The 22,159-nt window shown below is 40.9% G+C and overlaps 1 protein-coding gene across 1 annotated transcript in view; it reads left to right on the top strand.

The window, feature by feature from the left end:
* The window catches only part of ALG5 (ALG5 dolichyl-phosphate beta-glucosyltransferase), an 85,396-nt gene extending 65,195 nt beyond the window's left edge, over positions 1 to 20,201 (top strand). The window contains exon 11 of the mRNA XM_049853186.1: positions 20,115 to 20,201. The gene's annotated coding sequence lies outside the window, so the exon portion shown is untranslated. The remainder of the gene's footprint in view (positions 1 to 20,114) is intronic.
* Positions 20,202 to 22,159: the final 1,958 nt, after the last annotated feature.

Here is a 22,159-nt window from a genome sequence, read left to right as displayed (position 1 = left end):
ACAATAGCAAAGCATACATTCTTTCCAATGCACGTGGAATGTTCTCCAAAATACACCACATCTTAGGACCCAAAGAGTCCCTCAACAAAATCCAAAACATTGAGATAAGACAAAGCATCTTCTCTGATCATAGTGCCATAAAAGTAGAAATTAATGACAGAGCAAGGAAAAAAATCAAATACGTGGGAACTGAATAATACCTTGCTTAAAAACCACTAATAGAAGAAATCAAAGATGGAACTAAAAAATTCCTAGAATCAAACGGGAATGAAAATATACTGTACGAAACCTCTGAAACACAGCAAAGGCAGTGCTTAGAGGTCAATTTATAGCAACAGATGCACACATCAAAAAAAGAAGGAAGGGACAAAAGCAAAACATTAGCTATAAAACCCATACAAATAGAAAGAGAACAACCACAGAAGCCCACAGACACCAGAAGAAAGGAAATAATAAAGATCAGAGCAGAAATAAATGAAATAGAGACTAGAAAAACAATAGAAAGAATCAACAAAACCAAAAGTTGCCTCTTTGAAAGGATCAACAAAATTGACAAACCACTGATCAAACTGACAAAAGAAAAACAGGAAAGGAGGCAAATAACACAAGTAAGAAATGAAATAGAGTACATTTCAACAGACCCAACTGAAATAAAAAGATATGACAGTGTAGTATGAAAAACTTCTCCAACAAATTTGAGAACCTAGAGGAAATGGACAAATTTCTAGAAACACGCTACCTACAGAACTACAGAAACTGAGGTTGAAAATCTGAACGGACCTATAACAAGAGAAGATACTGAAAAGGTAATTGAAAAAAACTCCCAACAAAAGAAAAGTTCTGGCCATATGGCTTCACTGGCGAATTCTACCAAACATTCAAAGAACTCACACCAGTATTACTCAAACTATTTCAAAACATAGAAAAGGAAGGGATACTTCCAAATTCATTCTATGAAGCCAGCATAAGCCTGATACCAAGACTGGGCAAAGACACCACAAAAAAATACAGATGCAAAAATTCTCAACAAAATTCTAACCAATAGAATTCAGCATCATATAAAGAATAATAATAACAACCCAACAAAGTGGGATTCATACCAGGTATGCAATGATGGTTCAATATTAGAAAATTAACTAACATAATCAACCACATAAATAAAACAAAAGAATCATGCAGTAATCTCAATTGACACAGAAAAGGCATTCAATAAAGTCCAACACCCATTCCTGATAAAAACTCTCGATAAAATAGGAATAGAAAGGAAATTCCTCTACATAATAAAAGGCATCTATACAGAACCAAAAGCCAACATCATTGTCAATGGCGAGAGGCTAAAAACATTCCCCTGAGAACAGAAACATGACAAGGATGCCCCTTATCACTACTTCTCTTTAATATTGTGCTGGAAGACCTAGCTATAGCAATAAAGCAAGAAAAGGAAATAAACAGCATCCAAACTGGTAAGGAAGAAATAAAACTATCCCTACTCATGTACTATATGATACTATACATAGTGAACCCAAAAGACTCCACAAGAAGACTACTGGAACTGAAGGAAGATTCAGCAGAGTAGCAGGGTACAAGATAAACCTACAAAAATCAGTTGAATTCCTATACACCAATAAAGAGAAATAAAAAAAAAAAGGCAATTAGGGAAGCAATACTATTTACAATAGCCCCCCCCCAAAAAAAATAGGAATAAATTTAACCAGGGAGAAAAAAAGACCGATACAAAAAACTACAAGACATTACTGCAAGAAACCAAAAAAGACATACATAAATGAAAAACATCCCATGCTCATGGATAGGTAAATTCAGTATTGTAAAAATGCCAGTTCTACCCAAAGCAATCTACAAGTAAAATGCAATCCTGACCCAAATACCAGCAACATTCTTTAACAACATTGAAAAACCCATCGTTAACTTTATATGGAAAGGAAAGTTGTCCTGGATAAGTAAAGCATTATTAAAGAAGAACAAAGTAGGAGGCCTTGCAATACCAGAATCTAGTATACAGCTACAGTAATCAAAACAGCCTGGTACTGGTACAACAACAGACATATTGACCAATGGAACGGAAAAGAGAACCCAGATGTAAATCCACCTATGATCACCTGATCTTCGACAAAGGCCCACAGTCCATTAAATGGGAAAAACAGAATTTTTTTAAACAAATGGTTCTGGCAAAACTGGATGTCCATCTGCAAAAAAATGAAACAGGACCCATACCTCACACCGTATGTGAAAACTAATTTAAAATGGATCAAAAACCTAAATATAAAACCAAAAACTATAAAGATCATGGAAGAAAAATAGGGTCAGTGCTAGAGGCCCTGAAGAATGGCATAAATATAATACAAATCATAACTAAAAATATGCAAATACCAGAAGATAAGCTAGATAACTGGGATCTTCTAAAATTTAACACTTAATGCTCATCAACAGACTTCACCAAAAGAGAACCTACAGAACTGGGAAAAAAATTTGTGTATGACATATTTGACAAAGGTATAATCTCTAAAATCTATTGGAAAATCCAACACCTCTACAACAAAAAGACAAATAACCTAACTGAAAATTGGGCAAAGAATATGAACAAACACGCCACAAAAGAAGACATTCAGGCAGCTAACAGACACATGAGAAAATGCTCTCGATTACTAGCCATTAGAGAAATGCAAATTAAAACTGCAATGAGATACTATTTCACCCCACCATTACTGGCATGAATCAAAAAAACAGAAACTTACAAACGTTGGAGAGGCTGTGGGGAGCTTGAAATTCTTATGCACTGCTGGTAGAAGTGCAAAGTGGTACAACCATTTTGGAAAACAATATGGCACTTCCTTAAAAAGCTAGAAATAGAAATACCGTATGACCTAGGAATCCCACTCCTAGGAATATATTCTAGAGAAATAAGAGCCATCACAGGAATAGACATATGCATACCCATGTTCATTGCAACATAATTCACAACAGCAGAAAGATTAAACAGCCTAAATGCCCATCCACAGATAAGTGGATAAACAAACACACAATGGAATACTACTCAACGGTAAACAACAATGATGAATCTGTGAAACATTTCACAACATGGAAGAATCTGGAGGGCATTATGCTGAGTGGAAAAAGTGAGTCACCAAAAGACAGATATTGTATGAGACCACTACTATAAAAACTCATGAAAAGGTTTACACACAGAAAGGAACAAGGGATGGGGAAGGGAAAAACACTAACTAGACAATATATAAGTGGTAACTAGTGAAGGGTAAAACAGTGCACAATACTGGGGAAGTCAGCACAACTTGACCAAGGCAAGGTCATGGAAACTTCATAGACACATCCAAACTCCCATAGGGACCAAGTTACTAGGCTTAGAGGGCTGGGAACCATGGTCTTGGGGAACATAGCTCAACTGGCATAACATAGTTTATAAGGAAAATGTTCTACATCCTATTTGTTAAGTAGCATCTGAGGTCTTAAATGTTTGTGAGTGGCCATTTAAGATACTCCAGTGATCCCACCCTGTCTGGAGCAACAGGGAATGAAGAAAACCAAAGGCACAAGGGAAAGATTAGTCCAAAGGACTAATGGACCACAACTACCAGAGCCTCCACCAGACTGAGTCCAGCACAACTAGATGGTGCCCAGCTACCATCACAGACTCTCTGACAAGGATCACAACAGAGGATCCTAGAGCTGAAGAAAAATGTAGAACAAAATTCTAAGTCACACACACAAACACAAAAAAAGACCAGACTGGAGAGACCTGGGAGTATGGCCCCTGGACACCCTTTTAACTCAGTACTGAAGTTACTCCTGAGTTTCACCCTTAAGCCAAAGATTAGACAGGCCCATAAAACAAACAATAATACATGTAGCTCAACCATGTATAGGAGACTAAACGGGCACACCAGCCCAAGGGCAAGGACAAGAAGGCAGGAGGGGACACGAAATGGGGAATCCACAGTTGAGAAGAGGAGAGTCTTGACACATTGCTGGGGTTGGTAACCAATGTCACAAAACACTGTGTACTGTTTAATGAAAAACTAATTTGCTCTGTAAACCTTCACCTAAAACACCATAAAAACAAAACAAAAAACACTATGGATAAATCAAAATGGAAGTCTAAAGATTGTTCAAGTAACCCACAGGAAGGCAAAAAAAGAAAACAGGGAAACGAAATATAGAACAGAAGAAAAAATAATAGACTTAGGCCCCCCCCCAAAAACCCAGTGCCGTCGAGTCGATTCCGACTCATGGCAACCCTGTAGGACAGAGTAGACTTAGGCCCCAGCCATCAATAATTACATTATGTAAATGGTCTAAATATACCAATTAAAAGACATAGATAGCAATGTGGGTTAAGAAACATAACCCAACTCCAATCAAATCTTGTTATTTACAGTAGTTATGTTTCATCAAGTCATTGAAAACACTGAATTAGTGAATCCTGAACCGCTGATTCTAGGGGAAATGCATGGTTAGGTTCCTGTGAGCCTCTGGTTGACATTTCTGTCAACTGGTCAATCCATAACCTTGTTTTATGAGCTTATAGCTCATAGCAACCCTACAGGACAGAGTAGAACTGCCCCACAGGGTTTCCACGGAGCAGCAGGTGGATTTGAACTGTTGACCTTTTGGTTAGCAGCTGAACTCTTAACCACTGTGCCACCAGGGTTTCCTGTTTTATGAGTAGCTCTGTTTAAAGGCACCTCATTAACGCTGAATTCACAGACAGTAGCACTGTAACTCATGCCTGAACAAAGCTTATCTAGCATACACATTTTCTCTGTAAGGCACATCACAACCTTCTTGTGCTTAGGAACATTAGACAGCACTTCATTTATGCTTGTGGGCCAATTTCAAGGCCAAAATCACCAAGAAAGAGTACAAACATGCAAAAAGCATGGCACTAAATACACTGAAAAAGAGCACTTGTTTACAGTGGAGAGCTGAAGCAAGAAGCGTCAGCCTGTTTAGCTTTAGCTGGAATGTGAGCACCATTTGCCAGTCTGTGCGCGTGCATGTCCACAAATGACCAAAAGCCCAGCAAGTATTGATTTGGAGGTTACAAATAAATTTTAGCAAGTACACAAATTCACTAATCTGAAGTCCACAATTAGAACAGACTATATGTGCTGTCTACAAGAAACTCATTTCAAATATAACAGTATTTGCAGGTTGAAAGTTATAAACAGAAAAAGATATATCATGCAAACATTAATCAAAAGAAAGCAGGAGTGGCTGCTACAGTAATATCAGATAAAGCAGACTTCAAGAAAGAAAATAACCAGAGACAGAGAGGGACATTATATAATAAAAGTGTCAATTCACCAATAAGACATAATGATCCAAAATGTGTGTGTCCCACACAACAGAGCGGCAAAATATGTGAAGCAAAAACTGATAAAACTGAAACAAAAAGTAGACAAAATGTAATTGGAGACTTCAACACCCCTCTCTCAACAATTGATAAAACACTAGACAGAAAATCCGCGATCATATAAAAGAACTCAACAACACCATCAGCCCTGAGGATCTACTCAACATTTATAGAACACTCTGCCTACCCATAGCAGAATACACATTCTTTTCAAGTGCCCACAGAACATCTACCAAGATAGATCATACCTGGGCAATAATAAAAATAAAAATAAAAAAAGCAATAATACAAACCTAAACATTAAAAAGAATTGAAATCATTAAGAGTGTGTTCTCCAACCACAATGGAATAAAACTAGAAGTCAAAAACAGGAAAATCTCCAAATACTTGGAAACTAAACAGTATACTGCTAAATAATCAATGGTCAAAGAGGAAGTCTCAAGGGAAATTAAAAAATACATTGAACTGAAATTGAAAATACATTAAAATACGTGGAACATAGCTAAAGCAGTGCTGAAAGGGAAATTTATACCACTAAGTGCAAATCAGTAATACAAAAAGAGCAAAATAAACCCAAAGCAAGCAAAAGGAAGGAAATAATAAAGAGCTTAAAACAATTAAAAACAGAAAAACAAAGAAAATCAAAATAGTTCTTTGAGAAGATCAGTAAAATTGACAAACCTCTGTCAAGACTGAGAAAAAAAAAAAAGAGAAGGCATAAATTACGAATATCAGGAAGGAAATAAAGTATATCACTACAGATCCTGGAGACCTAAAAAAGATAAGGGGATGCTACAAACAACTTCACACACATAGACTTGATAACTTACACGAAATGGACTACTTCCTTGAAAAACCATGTAACACTGACAACTAACCTATGAAATAGATAATTTGAATAGCCCCAAACAATTAAAGAACTTGCATTTGCAGTTTTAAAGCTCCCAAAGAGGAATCTCCAGGCTCAAATGGTTTCACTGGAGAATTTTATCAAACATTTAAAGAAAAATTACCAACAATTCTACAGTCTCTTTCAGAAAATAGGAGGCACCACTTCCTAATTTATTTTATACAACTAGTATTTCCCTGATACCAAAACCAGAAAATGAAAGCACAAAAGAAAAAAATACAGTCCAATATTCTCCGTAAGTATAGATGCAGAACTCCTTAATATTTGCAGATAGAATTCAATAATTTATAAAAAGAAGTATACACCATGACCAAGTGCCGTTTATTCCAGAACTGCAAGGCTGACTCACTATTTGAAAATCAATCAATATAATCTACCATAAAAAAGGCTAAAAAAGAAAATCATATGATCGTTTATCAATTGAAGCAGAAAAAAATTTTGACAAAATTCAGTGCAGTTCTACTCTGACACACATGTGGTCGCCATGAGTCAGAATCCACTGGACAGCAACTGGTTCTTTTTTTTTTTTTTTTAATGTGTACTGGGTTTGAGAAATAAGTAATAGGAATTGCATAAATAACAGGCTAACTTTTAGGTGGTAAAAGCGATCATAGTGTGAAACTTTCCTCATATGTAAATGAGAATGTACAAAAACAGCAGACTACCACACTCAAAAAAAAAAACGACACTCAAGGAGACTGCAAATCAAAATCCTGCCAGGCGCCATGAGAATTCTGTGGATTTGAAGAGACTCCAGGCCAGAAGTACAGGCCAGCACTGCAGAGGTTGTCATTTCTTGCTCTGCACTGTGTCTGCCACATTGTGCTCACATAAGAGAAGAAATCTGAGATAATGACTGGGCCATTTCTTTTCCTAAAAACATAAAAAACAAACAAAAACAACTGGGCCACAAGTGGTGTTCTGCTAACATCAATTTTAAGGACCTATTTTTTTTTTTTTTAATATTTACTTGCAATAAAGTGCACATGAAGTGCAATCCTTAAAGACAAAATCTGCAGCTTTTGGCAGTCCAAAGGTTTCCTGGTGTTGCACATCCACAGCGTTCTGTCGTGCCTAGGGCAGCTATAAGCCCGGACCGACTCGACGGCACCTAACCACAGCAACACATCCAGAGCAATGTCAAACTTAACACCTGGCTTAGAGCAGAAGTACATGGGCGTAGTGGAGAACGAGGATTTAAATTTGAGTTTAAAGCCTGACATACGAGGTTCTGCTACATATGCTGTTTTAAACAAGGTGGTTGCTGAAATACAACAGTTGTTGGTGCCTTTGAGTCCGCTGCGACTCATAGTGACCCCCACGTACAACAGAACAAAACGTTGCAGGTCCTGCAGCATCCATCAGTGACCCCAAGTGACAGGCTACGTAACGGTAGTCAGGCTGTGAGGCAAGAAGGTTGTATCTTTATTAGATAATACTATATATTACATGCCAGACTGTGAAGTAAATAACTACACATAAGGAAATTACGATTCACTTAATGATATGACGAGTTTCAACCACCACTCACCGCTCAGAGTGATTAGATTTCCTTCTGCACTCGACGGCAGTGGGTGTGCCAGTGCCAACCAGCTGCTCTGGACTAGCACTGTGGATTGATGTACAGCAAATAAGAAACAAATGGGTAAGGAACATGAACATCATTCGTTGGTCGTGTATCTCTGGTTCTGCTAACAAGCCTCCTTTGTCTTCAGACCCAGGAGGAGAAGAGAAGGTTCAGGGATAAAGGGGAAGAGAGAGACGCGAGCTAATCCATGCAGGCGGGAGCCCCCGACTACGGCCCGAAGAGCAAGGTTTCACTGCGGGAAGGAGGGGGGCCTGGGGTGTCAAAAGGGCGAAGGAGAGGGCTGGCCGCAGCGGCCAGGCGCCCACAGCCCTGAACTGTGCGCTCAAGCGCCGGTCGAGCTGCTCCAAGTTAGCCAACGCGCTCCAGTCCGCTCGCCCGAGCGCGCTCCCCTGCCCCCGCGGTTCTCCGGAGCGCGCTCCCCTCCCCGCGGCTCCCAGAGCTGGCGGCGGCAGGGGCGCGCGGCGGGGCGGGGCCGGGGGCGGGCCGGCGAGAAAGGCTCTCTGGCTGCTTTCCAGGTCTGCGAGCTAATACGGGCGCTGAGGCTTCGCGGCTCCAGTCAGACTGACGCCGGCTGGGTTGCCGCCGCCGCCGCTGTCTGGGTCCCCAGCTGCCCCGGTCTGCAGCCGCTCTGCATGCAGTCAGGCCGCGAGGGCCCTGCGGTGGGAGCCGGAAGCCAGGGAGCCGCCGCGGCGGTGGGGCAGGGGGACCCGGGGGAAGGATGAGTGGCATCGCGGGACAGGTAAGAGATGCCCTCCCCAGACGCGCGGTGGGCGCCTGCGTGTGTGTAGGGCTAAGTTTTCTTCCACAAGGAAGGTCTTTTGAGGTTCTTCGGTGTGTGGTTTGACTGTGTTTGTGCTCGTCATCACTTTATTTCTTGACGGAGCCCGTTTGGGGGTGGGCGCGGGTCCTGGGGCACTACTCCGTGGAGCAGCCGCGCGCCCTCCCCTCGGCCGCAGCCGTCGCCAGCGGCGCGCCGCACCTGAGACCCGCGGGGCGCGGGCTGGGGGCCGGCCTGTCGAGCGGGGACTCCGGCGCCCCCGGGGCTGCGCGCAGGGCGTGGGCAGGGCTGCGCTCCAGCCGCCTGTTCCCGGTCCCTGGCATAGAGGACAGGCGCCGTGAGACCCAGACTGGAGCGGAGTAACCGTTTCCGTAGCCGGAGAGAGAGGCGGTAAATCGGGGTTGAGCAGTAGTAATTGTGACTCTTCGGGGACGATTTAAAAAATCATCAGGGCCCAATTGGCTTCACTGTCCTTCTCTATTCGGTAGGCTTTTTTATTCTGCTTACTTTTGAGGCATGCGAAGTGAGCAAAAACTTAGGAATGTTGTTCAAGTGTCGCTAGGCTAGCGCTTGGATTGTGTCCGGAGCTGGGGTGTTTGCCTTTTCCTTCGCCTGCCATTCGGTGCCAGCTCTCAGCTGGGAGGAGGGGGAGGAGAGGGAAACGAGGTGGGGAACAGATACTGGAGACTTACTGACGCCAGCGTTGTGATCCGGCGGAGGAGCGCGGGGAGAACCTTTTTAAGGATAGTTAATCACTGACCAGTCTTCCCATTAGTGTTCTTTTCCTCCTTCCCTTTACAGTTGAAATTTGAATTAAAATCCATTGCTGTGGGGTCGATTCCGACTCATAGCAACCCTATAGGACAGAGCAGAACTGCCCCCCATAGGGTTTCCAAAGAGCGGCTGGTGGATTGGAACTGCTGACCTTTTGGTTAGCAACCGTAGATTTTAACCGCTGCACCACCAGAAATTTGAATTGACAGCTTGGAAATACTCTTGGTACGTCTGAGAAAAAACCTACCTACCCATGAGGTAAATCTAGTTTTGGGGTAAAATTGCATGTAAGTTCTTTACCCAGCTATTCACCGTGGGTTACAAACACATAGGTACTCTGGGTTGCTTTAATGGACCCAGTTTACAAGTACCATTTCAGTTGCTTGCCGAATTTCGCTGATGATCTTGGGAGCGTGTGTTACAAGGAATAATAGAGGATAATTGTACAGTGATAAGGCATTTATTAATGCCGTCCCCGTGGCAGTAACTGGGCAAAGCATTTGGGGCATTCTTCTGTTTTTTTTTTTTTTTTTCTGGGTTAGTGAAATGTGAATACAACAGCCTTAGTATTCCTGTCTGTGGGAATGCCATTGGGTGTTTACATTTTAAAAATAGTGATTGGTATTTAAAAAGGAAGTAGAAATAAAACCCAAATACATTTTCAACTCCAAAGAGACAAAGTTTCAATAAATGAGTTTCCCTGTTTGTAGGAAACCATGAACAAGATTTTGGACCATTTTCAAGTTTGTGGTTATCCAAGAAGGACACTGCAATTAAGAAAATGATGCAATAGTTTATACATAAGGAGCATTTTAAATATAAGATGACAGAAGTTTCAAATAATATATCAACAAATGAACTTTTAATGGTAATAGACACCTTCATTGGTGACAAGACAGCTCTCTTTAGGAGACAGCCACTTAATCTGTTCTGACAGAACCAACTCCTGTGTTTGGGAGTGACTATCTTTGCAGAGTTGTTTTATGTTTGGGCTCCGGTTTCAAGCTGTGTTTAAGAGAATGCTAACATAATCTTGATCTGAGCAAACTCATTTTTATCAGTAAGTACAATGTTTACTAAAAACCAAAGATATAAACAAATTTTAGGTTAAACCCCTAAGTACTTAGTCATCTAGTGCTGCTATAACAGAAATACCACAAGCAGATGGTTTCAACAAAGAGAAAGTTATTCTCTCACAGTCCAGTGGGAAACAAGTCCAAATTCATGGCATCAGCTCCAGGAGAAGGCTTTCTCTGTCAGCCCTGGAGGAAGTTCTTGTCATCAGTCTTCCCCTGGACTAGGAGCTTCTCTGTGCAGGAACCCTAGGTCTAGAGGTTGTGCTCTGCTCCCACCACTGCTTTCTTGGTGGTATGAGGTCCTCATACCTCATACCTTGCTTCCCTCTTATCTCTTGAGAGATAAAAGGTGGTGCAGGCCACATCCCAGGGAAACTCCCTTTACATTGGATCAGGGATGTGACCTGGGTAAGGGTGTTATAATCCTACCCTAATCCTCTTTAACATCAAATTACAGTCACAAAATGGAGGACAGCTACACAGTACTGGGAATCATGGCCTAACCAGGTTGACACATATTTTTGGGCCACGCAGTTCAATCCATGACAGTACTGTGTAATTCTTTGTCATTAATCTGTGAAGTCACCATAAGCAACTTGACTTTTCGTTTTTTCAAATCTTTTTCTTTTAAAAGACTTATATATTCCTTGTAAATGCGTAATCAGAAAATATTCACAGATGCCAACCACTGCAGCTCTGAAAAATAGACTTCCCAAGACGTAGAATGAGAAACATGAGTGGTTGTTGTTTTTAATGAAACATTACGGATATCTCTAAGTAATAAGCAAATGGTAAGTTTCTTTCACCTTCCTAATCATGTGGTCAGTTGAAGGAGAAAAAAATCTGTCAAGAAATTATTTTGCAAAGATTAAAATACTCAATTTTGGTTTTATGAACAGTTTAATTCTGATTAATGAGACTGTAATTTCCTTTGCCAGATTGGAGAGATGGTGTTTAATAAGTGGTCACAACTACCTAGTTTATATCTGCTGTTCCCTCTGTAATGTATACCCAGACTGTAATATATAAAAGAGCAATTTAATCATTCTGCTTTGATATGCTGGAAATAATACTTACCCTCATGATGTTATCTGATTTAAGGGAAGGTAAAAGTTATGGCAAATAAAGAAGTTTGTTTTTTAATTAGCAAAACATACCGTATTAAATTTTAAAGCTTTAATGAAGCTTGGTGTAGACATTATGTTTATTGTTCCGAACATATAAGAGAGGAATTCAGAAACAGGGGAGTGTCCAGAAAAAAACAGTAAATGTAGCAGTACATTGAAAATGTGGATCTCCTCAAATAGTTGTAATTCTAGGCTGTTGGATTTACATTTCCTTGGTTACTGTTGCTAGTGAGTTGGAAAGTTATTCTGAAGTGAAAAAGCCAACAGCAAACCCACACGTGGTTGTAGTAGTCTGGGTGCTTCAGTGATTGATGCTTTAATGTTAATCTAGTGAATGTCTGATGAGTTGGAGCATCATAGAAAATAAATATCCGTTGTAATAAAGTAACTTTTAAAAATAAATATTCTTGCAAATTATGTCTCTTTAGAAACTTGTGGCAACTAAAGTTGTTAAGATTGCAAGATATTTTGTTAGGGTCGTAGCCATGAAAGCATGGATGTTAATCTTGTTCAGTGTTCTGCATCCTGATACTTCCCTCCCCAAAACCGTCCTGGACGCCACAGCCAGACTCCTTTGCTGCAGGCATGGCTCTGTATTGGTCTCACCCTCAGACAGACCCCAAACCGCTTTTCCAGGCCTACTTCCCACCCTTCTCACACACTGTGCTGCAGTTAAAATTGTGAATTGTAGTTTCTCAAGCATGCCCTGGTCTTCCTCTCCTCTGCATGCTATAATGCCTAGAATGTCTTCCCCTGTCCCCTGGCCCCTACCAGATCTCAGGCTTGTTGGCATCTTCCACCTCTTTTTTTTTTTTTTTTTGTTCAGGTGTGCCTTCAGAGAACTTGCTGTGATGACCCTGGTCCTAATTCCTCCTCTGAGCAATCCTGTGGCCCTTTGTATTTTCTGTTCTTGTCATATCTTCTTTTCTGTTGAGTTACTCATATACTAATCTTATTTCTTCTCCTTAGACTGTAAGATCCATGAAGAAAGGGACCATGTTTATTTTATCTTTTTCATTCTCTTAATACTGACCACAATGCCCTATATAGTACTCAGTCAGTAAACATTAAGTGACAGATCTTTTCACTGAACCCATGGGCCCTTCTGAAATAAAATCCGTGAAGGGCTTACCCCATATAATCGGTCTTAGAGGTCAGGTCCATCTTTCAGGAAGCCAGTGTTGAACTTTGAGCTAAGGACTTGGTAAGCGGCTGTGGAGAGCGAGCCCAGTTGGGCCTCCTCCTGAATATTGTGGCTGTGGCTGGGCAAAGTCAGGAAAGCTTATATGACACTCTTATTGCATTAGCAATTTTCCATATCAGATTCACTAAATACACAATGGAAGCCATTTAGCAAAAACAACAAAAAAAAATTTTAGTGTGATATGACTACCGCAGTGAGACTCTAGTTTGATTCCACAGACAGTTGCAAACACGATACGCTAAATACCTGCCCCCCCATAAAAAAAAAACCATGAAATTTGATATTGTATATGTTTCAAATTTATACTCAAAAAAGAAAAAGCAAATTGCTACTAAAATGGGCTTCTGCTTTTGATCAGGTTGAAATTATAAAGCATCTTGTTATCTAAAGTTGTTTAGTATTAATAGAGTTATATGTTGTAAAAAATGTAATTCGTGTATAAGAATTATGCCTTATAATTTAGTTATTTGATTATGCAGTTTTAATGGGAAAGCACTAATCAACTCAAAACCAATTCTCCAAGAATTAAAGAGACTCTCATATAAAGTATAAATTCAAAACTTAAAGCGATATGCATGGTGAAAAACAGATTATAAATGTGTGTATACTGAGCTGTAGCACTTTAGAATTTATAAGCACTGAATTCTAAACTCCAACCCATATGTAATTCAAATTAAAAGAAAAAAAAAACATAAAATAAATGTAAAGGAGACCTGTGTAGTTTTGGTTTTTCCTGTGATAACAATTCTGATTTCCTTTTTTAAGAAATATTAAACATCAAAATCTTTTTCTCATATTGTTTGGTACTCTCATTAGTTGATGTTACTGTTGGGGATTATTTTAAAGCAGGAATTTCCCCTTTGGGGAAACATAATATTTAATTTCTAACGATTTTCTTTTCCAAATTTAATTTTGAAGCACTTAATTATAGGAAACACGTATTCTTTATTGCTGCGGTAGTGAAAAGCAGCTTTGGTTTACAAACTGGGATTACCAGGGTTTACCATTCTTTCCATAACTCCAGTTCCTGGTTTCTGCCACGGGACAAAGGAATCTGGAAAGCACACACGTTAGTAACGTTGGGGGTTTGTTCCGAAACAGAAAGAATCATTGGGTTTGGGATGGTGAAAATGCGAACCGTCTATGAGGGGGCGGTGGTTGCTGTAGAGTTGGCTCTAACTCATGGTAACCCAATGTTTAACAACTGCTGCCTGGCCCTCTGCCATTTTCATGATTATTGGTATGTTTGAATCCATTGTTGGGGCTATTGTGTCAGTGTATCTCATTGAGAATTTCCGTGGCCTTCACTGGCCCTCCAGTTTACCAACCATAATGTCCTTCTACAGCAATAGGTCCCTCTTGATGACATGTCCAAAGTAAGCCGGTCAAATTCAGTGTTCTGTGATCCATAGATGTTTTCACTGGCTAATTTTCAGCAGTAGATTGACAGGCCTTTCTCTCTAGTTTATCTTAGTCTGTAAGCTCCACTGAAACCTGTCCGCCATGGGTGACTCTGCTGGTATTTTAGGTATTGGTGGCGTAGCTTTCAGTGTCACAGCAACATGCAAGCCACTAGAGTACAACAAACTGGTCTCATTCTGTTAGGTAGCAACAGCTTACGCTTACTGGTCCTGGGAGAACATGCTTAGTTACAGTGGGCCATTTACCAACCTTGCTTTAATCCATAGAGTATCTTTTTCCACATAGCCTAATGTTTTTCATTTTTACTTTGTTAAACTGCTGGCAGAACTATCAAATGTACATTTTCTTTGATTAGTGCATGTGTTTTGGTTTGTTTTTATAAAATGCAATACTTGTGTAACAGTGAAGGGAGGAGACAGACCTGGAACGCTGGAGCACGGTAGTTTAGGAAGGCCTTGAGCAATGCAGTGAAGGAATTTGTCTGAAGTGCTGGTGGACTGCCAAAAGCTTGATCAGATTGACAGATGCTTTTAAAGGAGAGTTTGATGAATGATGGTAGAGCCCAACTGAAATACTTCCGGAATTTAACTGATTTGGTAGTACTATATTTCAGAAAATCATGGTAACCTAGAAAAAGATTCACAGATTTCATCAGTTTTCCTGACTTCTTTCATTCACAATTATAAGCCCATGAATTCACCTTGATTTTCTTTGCTGAGAAGCACATATGAAAGAACTGGAGGAGGGAGGAAGTGCAGGTAATTTAAAGTTTGGGCAATGGTGTGGTTGTGAGGGTTGGAGACACTTACATGCGGGTGTGGGAGGCAGCAGAAGGTAGGTTGGCAGATGTCAAAGGTAGACCTCAGGGATTTGAGCTAGCTTTTTTTTTTTTAAGCGGTATTAAAGGCCACCTGCATGAGAGTTAAGAGGGTCTTAGTGGGCTGACCAGGGAAGTGTATCAGCACTCATAACATTGTTTCTATGGGAAAATGAGTTCCAGTTTCCAGATGACTGCACAGAAATGTGCACAGCTTGTTCATGAAGTAGATCTGCCAGTGACTAACGATGTGAGTGATTATTAGAAGCCAAGCATTGTGGTAATGAATGTGGAAGATAAGAAAACATGTTAAACAAAAAAAGATTTTACATCCCATGGGGTTTTCTTTCTTTTGTTAATGCATTTATTATCATTCTTTGTCTGTTTTCTAGTGGTGGTTTTTTAGGAACAGAAGTAGATCAACTATTTGTAAAGACGAAGCTTTGCATACATAAAGGTTTCTCTGATGGCTCATTGGCTAATTATGAGTTTGCGCAAAGCACTCAGTTAGATGTTGGCCTCGTTTGAAAACAGTGACAAGCTGGTGCCTTGGTGTTACTTCAAAGGAGTGGCCCTGTTTTGCTTTCCATTGTAATTGTATGGAAATTTATTACATGACACTCTGAGTATACTTTTTTGCATATTTTTGCAAACTGTCTTGCTATGTTTTGGGGTTTTAAAATGTTGGTGTGTTGTGGATGTGGTAATTCTTTTAGAAGGTGGGACTTGTAAATTTATGGAGCTTATAAAAAAACTAAAAAAAAATTTTTTTTAGTTTTTTTATATAGGTTATTTATTCATCTGTTATCTACTCTGTGCCCATAATTGCCTATGGGACCCCAAATCGGCCCTGGGGACCATAAAACAAAATAAAGTCCCTGGTAACCAGGATATTATAGCCTAGTTAGAGAGAGGTCAGAAGAGCAAATATCAAAATGATTCTCCAGTAGCAATATTCCTTACAAAAAATTGTAATCTATTTGGATTTATTTCTCTCTGGTTTTCCTGGTTAGAATTCCATTTTAACTCTGTGTGAATTTTGAGTCACTCATGACAGGGATAGTTAGAACTTGATCCAGATTGGGGTTTGGGAATAGAAATATAAATAAAATAGAAGGCATAACAATAATAGAGATTGTTGCAGTAAGTCCTTATGAGAATTTAAGGATGCTGAGGACTCCCTAAGCCTCGGAATTGCACTACTGTGTTGGCAGGAAGAGGAGACAGCTTTTATATGCATGGCTCTGATTTTCTCAGTCATCCTCTACAAGAAATAGCCGGCTGGCTGCGGGGCTCCCATATCACTTAGAGTATACTATCCTAATAGCGTATTTCACCCTACATATAATGCGTTTAGATTTCCAAATCGTTCCCTGTAGACTCTAATCATAGAGGGGAGGGACCATGACCTTGTCTTGAAATACCAGTACTTAGCAGTATCTGGCTGCAGTGCAATGGATTTCTCTTTTCATATGGCCTTTCCGGCCTTGGGTTTATAATTCTACCAAAAATAATTGGTTGGGCCACAGCCTGCCATGTGATTGGTCTATTTTACAGACCTTGCAGGAATTGGACAGCTTGCTATGCAAATAAAGTACGTAAAACCCTTGGAGGGGTTGGTTGATTACTGTGCAAATAAGGTGACTGTGGCCTACCTAGGGGATTGGTCAGTTTGTGGTCTTGGTGGGAGGATTTGGTTCATAAAAGGGCCAATCCCACAGAGGTTGAGGGGGGCATCACTACCATCAAGAAGAAGAGACAGTAGTAGACATGTTCTTGGGATCCAAGGTCTCTGTGCTGAGAACCATTTCCTAGACCCTGAAGACAAAGGGTGCTGTGACACCGAAGACCTCGAGATGGCATGAGACAGCTCGCAGCAGTGGACCGAGGCAGCTGCAGTGGGCTTGCCAACCCATGGGGAGAAAGCTGAGCACCTTAGGTCAGGAGATTTGCTGGAAGAGTGGGGTGCTTCCAGGCACTTGTTGGTATAGCTAAAGACCTGTAGCATTTGCCTGGGCAGGGCAGAGGCTAAGAGAAGGCTAGTGTGGCCAAGAGAAGGGCTTGCTAGCCTGGCCGAGAGAAAGCTAGCTTAGCTGAGAAGCCTGACCTCCCTGCAGCACAGCCAAGAAGGAGCTGAGAACTGTTTTGGTTGAAAGCTGTCCTGATTGACGAACTGTATGCTGTTTCCTGAGTTGTTCCTTTTACTTCCAAGTTGATTCTGATCCCTAGTTGTAACCTGTTATTTCCCCAATAAGTCCCATAACTGTGAGTGTGGTTTGTGAGTTCTGTGTGGCTACTGCAATGAGTTATCGAACCCAGCAGAGAAGTAGAGAGGATCGTGTGGAGCTGATGTCAGAATTGGTAAAAAAAAAAAAAAAAAAAAGGTTGGAGAGTGGAGGCATATCTGACTTCCACCTCACAGGAGTCAGCTTTGGTCTGATGAGTATTCTCATTTCCCTTCTGGAAGTTAGAGGACTTCTGACACTACAAGATAACACTGCCCGTGCTTGACACATTTAGTTGTCTTCCTTCAACTCCCCGCCTTCCATGGCCCCATTCTCTTCCCTAAGGTAGGTTGGGGTTTGTAAGGTAAGAAGGAAGAAGGGATAAAAAATTTGGATTTTAATCCTTAGGCAAAGGATAACTATTAAGTTTTAATATGTGGGCGAAAGAGAGCTATTAAAGGTTTTGAATAAGGGAATCACATAATCAAAGTGGTATTTGAGGTGGGTCATGGTCTGAGTGCTTCTAAATTTGACGCCCAGCTAAGCTGGTGAATAGCCATGACCCATCTGTCAGTAGAGGCTTGCATGTTGCTGTGATGCTGAGCAAGTTTCAGCAGAGCTTTCAGACTTAAGACAGACTAGAAAGAAAGGCCTGATAATGTGCTTCCAACATCACCCAACTAAAAGCCTGTGGATCACAATGGTACAGCCTGCAACCCAGCATGGGCATGGTACAGGACTAGGCCCATTTTGTTCTGTTGTGTGTGGGGTTGCCACGAGTTGGGGGCTGATTCAGTAGCAACTAACACAAAGCTGGTGAGACGGTAGTTGAGACACCATCCCAACTGCTTCACAGATGTCTTTGGCAATTAAAAATCTGAGCTTCCTCATACAGAAATCAGTAACAGCACTTTAGGAATTTTTCTCCACCCATTTATGGACTCCACTCTTCAGGCAGCCTTCAGCCAGGACATGCAACCTGCCACAACACAAACTTCTGTAAAACTTAAAATTATCCATACACCATTAAAAAAAAAAAAAAAAAAAAAAAAAACCATTGAATATGTTATATATAGTCATTTAACACTTTTCAAGTATTCAAGTACAGGTTGGTGTTCTGTACAGCATCCTTTAAGTAGGTAGACCATTAACTACACAAGAAGTGGAGAATACAAAAAAAGAATTGTAAATTCACAAGAATTTATCATATCACATAATAAGCAATGGGTATATAAAACCAAAAAACCATACCGATTCCCATCAAGTCAGTTCTGACTCATGGTGACCCCGTGTGTTACAGGGTAGAACTGCTCCATAGGGTTTTCTTGTCTGTAATTTTTACAGAAGCAGATTGCCAGGCCTTTCTTCCATGGTGCCACTGGGTGGGTTTGAATCACCAACCTTTGGTTAGTAATCAAGGGCAAACTATCTGTACCACCCAGGGACCTGACTTATCACAAAAAAAAAAAAAAAAAAATTTTTTTAGGACTTAATAATACAGATAAAACAGAATTGTACCTTCACCCTTCAGCATTTATTGGTGGGCTTCTGTGCCAGACCTGGTGCTAGTCAGTACAAACCACTCCGACATGGCCTGTGGCTCTTAGAAGCTCAAGGTCTAGTGGGGAGAACAAATAACAAATTTAAGCAGTCCAGTGTTGATTGCACTATTCTAAAGGCATGCAGTAGATGCTATGGAAACCCAGAGGAGCAGAGAGGTGATTATTGCTGCCTGGGGGCTGTCAGGAGGGCTTCCGAGAAGTTGACTTTCAGCTTTGTCCTGAAGCAGGATCGGGCTGTAGCTCCACAGAGGCCTTCTGAGTGGAGGGGAGGGAGTGATGGGGGAAGGGAAGGAGCTAGAAGAGATGAGCTGGGAATGTAGTTTGGGGACGAGAGATTGTGAAGAGCTGTAGTTGAAATTTATGTTACAAACATCGAAGTCACATACCACCCATGATAATTATTGGCTTTTTTGTGTGTAAAATATATCTCAAATATAATATTTCAAAATATGTTTCAGTGGAAATTTGGGGGAGAAGTTTTTAAAGTACCTATTTTTTTTTTTATACCATTTACCATTCAGTTGACCTCGACTCATGGCAACCCCACGTGGGTCCGAGTGGAATTGTGCTTCATTGGGTTTTCAGTGGCTGGTTTTTTGGAAGTAAATCACCAGACCTTTCTTCCAAGATGCCTCTGAGTGGACCCGACCTCTGATCTTTTGGTTAGCAGCCAAGCACATTAACCATTTACACCACGCAGGAACTTCAAATAAAAAAGCACTCTTAATTCTAAATCCTGGAAGTAGTTACTGCCCATTTGGTTTCTGTCTCATAGCATGGTGTCAGGCAGGGAAGTGGCAGGGTCAGTGCTGGACTTGGAACATGGCTCACATAAGCGAGCTCAAGGAGAAGATACTTTCTGAGGGGACATGTGAGCTGGTAGGGGGAGGCAAATTAGGAAACAGTTGCCTGAGGTAGAATAGACTCATTAGGAATGTCTGGGATGGGACAAATCCAAGAAATAGGTGGCAGGGTCCATCAGCAGGATTTGGTGACCTGCTGAATGTGGGATTGAGGGAGAGGAAGGAATACAATTTTCATGGGATTGTTCTAAGTCAAGGTTAAACTTCAGGGTTTCTCTCTTGGGCAGTTGGTTAGAATACAGGAAGGAAAATGATGTTTTGAGGAAGCCAGTATGTTCCATTTGTACATTTAGACATACTGGTTTGAGGATCCTGAGCTGTGATCCCAGTGGTGGTTATATTTTAATTTTAAAAAATTATTATTTTTTTTAACCAACAGGGACTTTTCATCAAAGAAGCATCACTCAACTAAGTGAAACAGAGTGAAGCACAGCTGCTCGGTTGACGCTGGTGTCCGCAGGGGGCCAGAGCCTCTCCGTCTCCATGCTGCCCAGCTCCTGCACACTCTTGTGGTGCTTCTCTGGGGCCTCACTGCCTCGTCCAGAACTCAGAGGGTACCATTTGGAAACTGTATGGTGAGTAATAGTTCGTGCTCCAAGTCTGAGGGCAGAGGAAGGGCCATTAGTTCCTGTATGCAGTGACCTCAGATTGTGTTACTTTTGAGCCCTGGAGTCATTTTAATAGGCCATTTTGTTTGTTTGGTCTCCTTCCTTGGTGTCAAGTTGCCAACCTCTGACTTCTCTTTGCTATCCTTGTGCCTCCTCCCTTTCCCAGTTTGCTTCTCTGATATGCTAGGGGTTGAGGGGTGGCATTGGTGGTTTAGTGGTAGAATTCTTGCCTTCCATGAGGGAGACCCAGGTCTGTGCACCTCAAGCGCAGCTACCACCCATCTGTCGGTGGAGGCTTTTATGTTACTGTGATGCTGAACAGAATTCAGCAGAGCTTCCAGACTAAGACAGACTAGGAAAAAGGCCTGGAAATCTACTTCTGGAACATTGGCAAATGAAAAATCTGTGGATCACAATGGCCCAATCACCTTGTGCATAGGGTGGCCATGCATCGGGGCCTACTCAATGGTAGCTAACAACAGTATGCTCTGAGCTTGGGTTTATATAAGCTTGCCTGCTTAAACTGTTTCTAAAATAGTTGCAGATAGGTGCTGCGTGATCTTTTCTGCAAAGACTCAGTAATAATCTATTTTGGCAGGTAGAACCCTTTTTGTTTGTTGCATGTTCTCAATTATGTTTTGTACAGGTAAAATGGTGGGATTGCCAAATTTTGAATGGCTATTACTCTGTTTCTGTCAGGGCCTATTTGTCTTCTCCCTTTCTCCCTCCTCCTGTCTGATCTTGGAATTATATAGAAAGTATATATTATGGTCTCAGAAATTTCTGTTCACTAGTTCTAATGGGCTAATAGTAAGGAGCTATTAATGCTGGTTAGGAGGAAATGATGTCATGATTTTAAATCCTAGTGAGATGCTAATATGTCAAGATACTGATGATTTGATGTGAACCTTCATCTTTATCCGCCTCCCCCCTTTTTTTTCTTCACCTGTGTTCTGTTTTTGGCACCTTTGTAGTAAGTAGTGAGGCATGCAGGAGGAATTAATAGAGGTATGACTACTTGTTAATCATAAAAATTAATGTCACTACTTTAATTTATATAGCTTTCTGACAGCTTTTGTATACATCTTCCCAAACCTCCAAGTGAAAGATAGTGATGATTGTTTTCATTTTACAGCAGAGGAACCAAGAGCAGAATGTTTAATTCCTTGATGAACATGACATTACACCTACTCTTCACTTATCCACTGTCTCGTTATCTGACATTTCACATTTGACGGTAGTTCTTAAAATCTGTCTATTTTGCACATTAATGACATACATAAGGCAGTAATGAATGCAGAGGTGCTAGGCGAGAGTAGTGGCAGGTGAGAGTAACGCTGGCTGTGATGGTTCAGGTTATGTGTCAACTTGGCTTGTGTCAACCTGGCTGTGCCATGATTCTCAGTGGTTTGGCAGTTATGTAACGATGTAATTTGGCTGTTATGTAATGATGTAATTTGGCTGTTATGTTAATGATATAATTTGACAGTGATCATCCCCCATTTTGTGATCTGATGTGGTCATCCTCCATTTTCACATAACATTGATTTTTGCATGACAACTTGGTGTTTGGAACATAACCGGGTCGCTGGGTGAGGAGTGGGTGTAGTTAGCAATAGAGCTGGAACTGAGACTCCAGTCTTCTTGCTCCAAATCCTGTGTTTTATCCACTACATCAGATTACCTCTTGTTTGTGGAAGCACTAGTTAAATTATGGGCTCTTCCAACCTTGAATAATAAAATACCACACTTTTTGTATTATATATGGTGTTTCCAGGCACACACTGACAATGTAAAGACTACAGGTTGGAATGCT

This window comes from Elephas maximus, chromosome 14, assembly GCF_024166365.1.
Source record: "Elephas maximus indicus isolate mEleMax1 chromosome 14, mEleMax1 primary haplotype, whole genome shotgun sequence".
NCBI classification, from domain to species: domain Eukaryota; kingdom Metazoa; phylum Chordata; class Mammalia; order Proboscidea; family Elephantidae; genus Elephas; species Elephas maximus.
The sequence above is the reverse complement of the archived record's forward strand: the minus strand, read 5'-3'. Positions and strand labels throughout refer to the sequence as shown.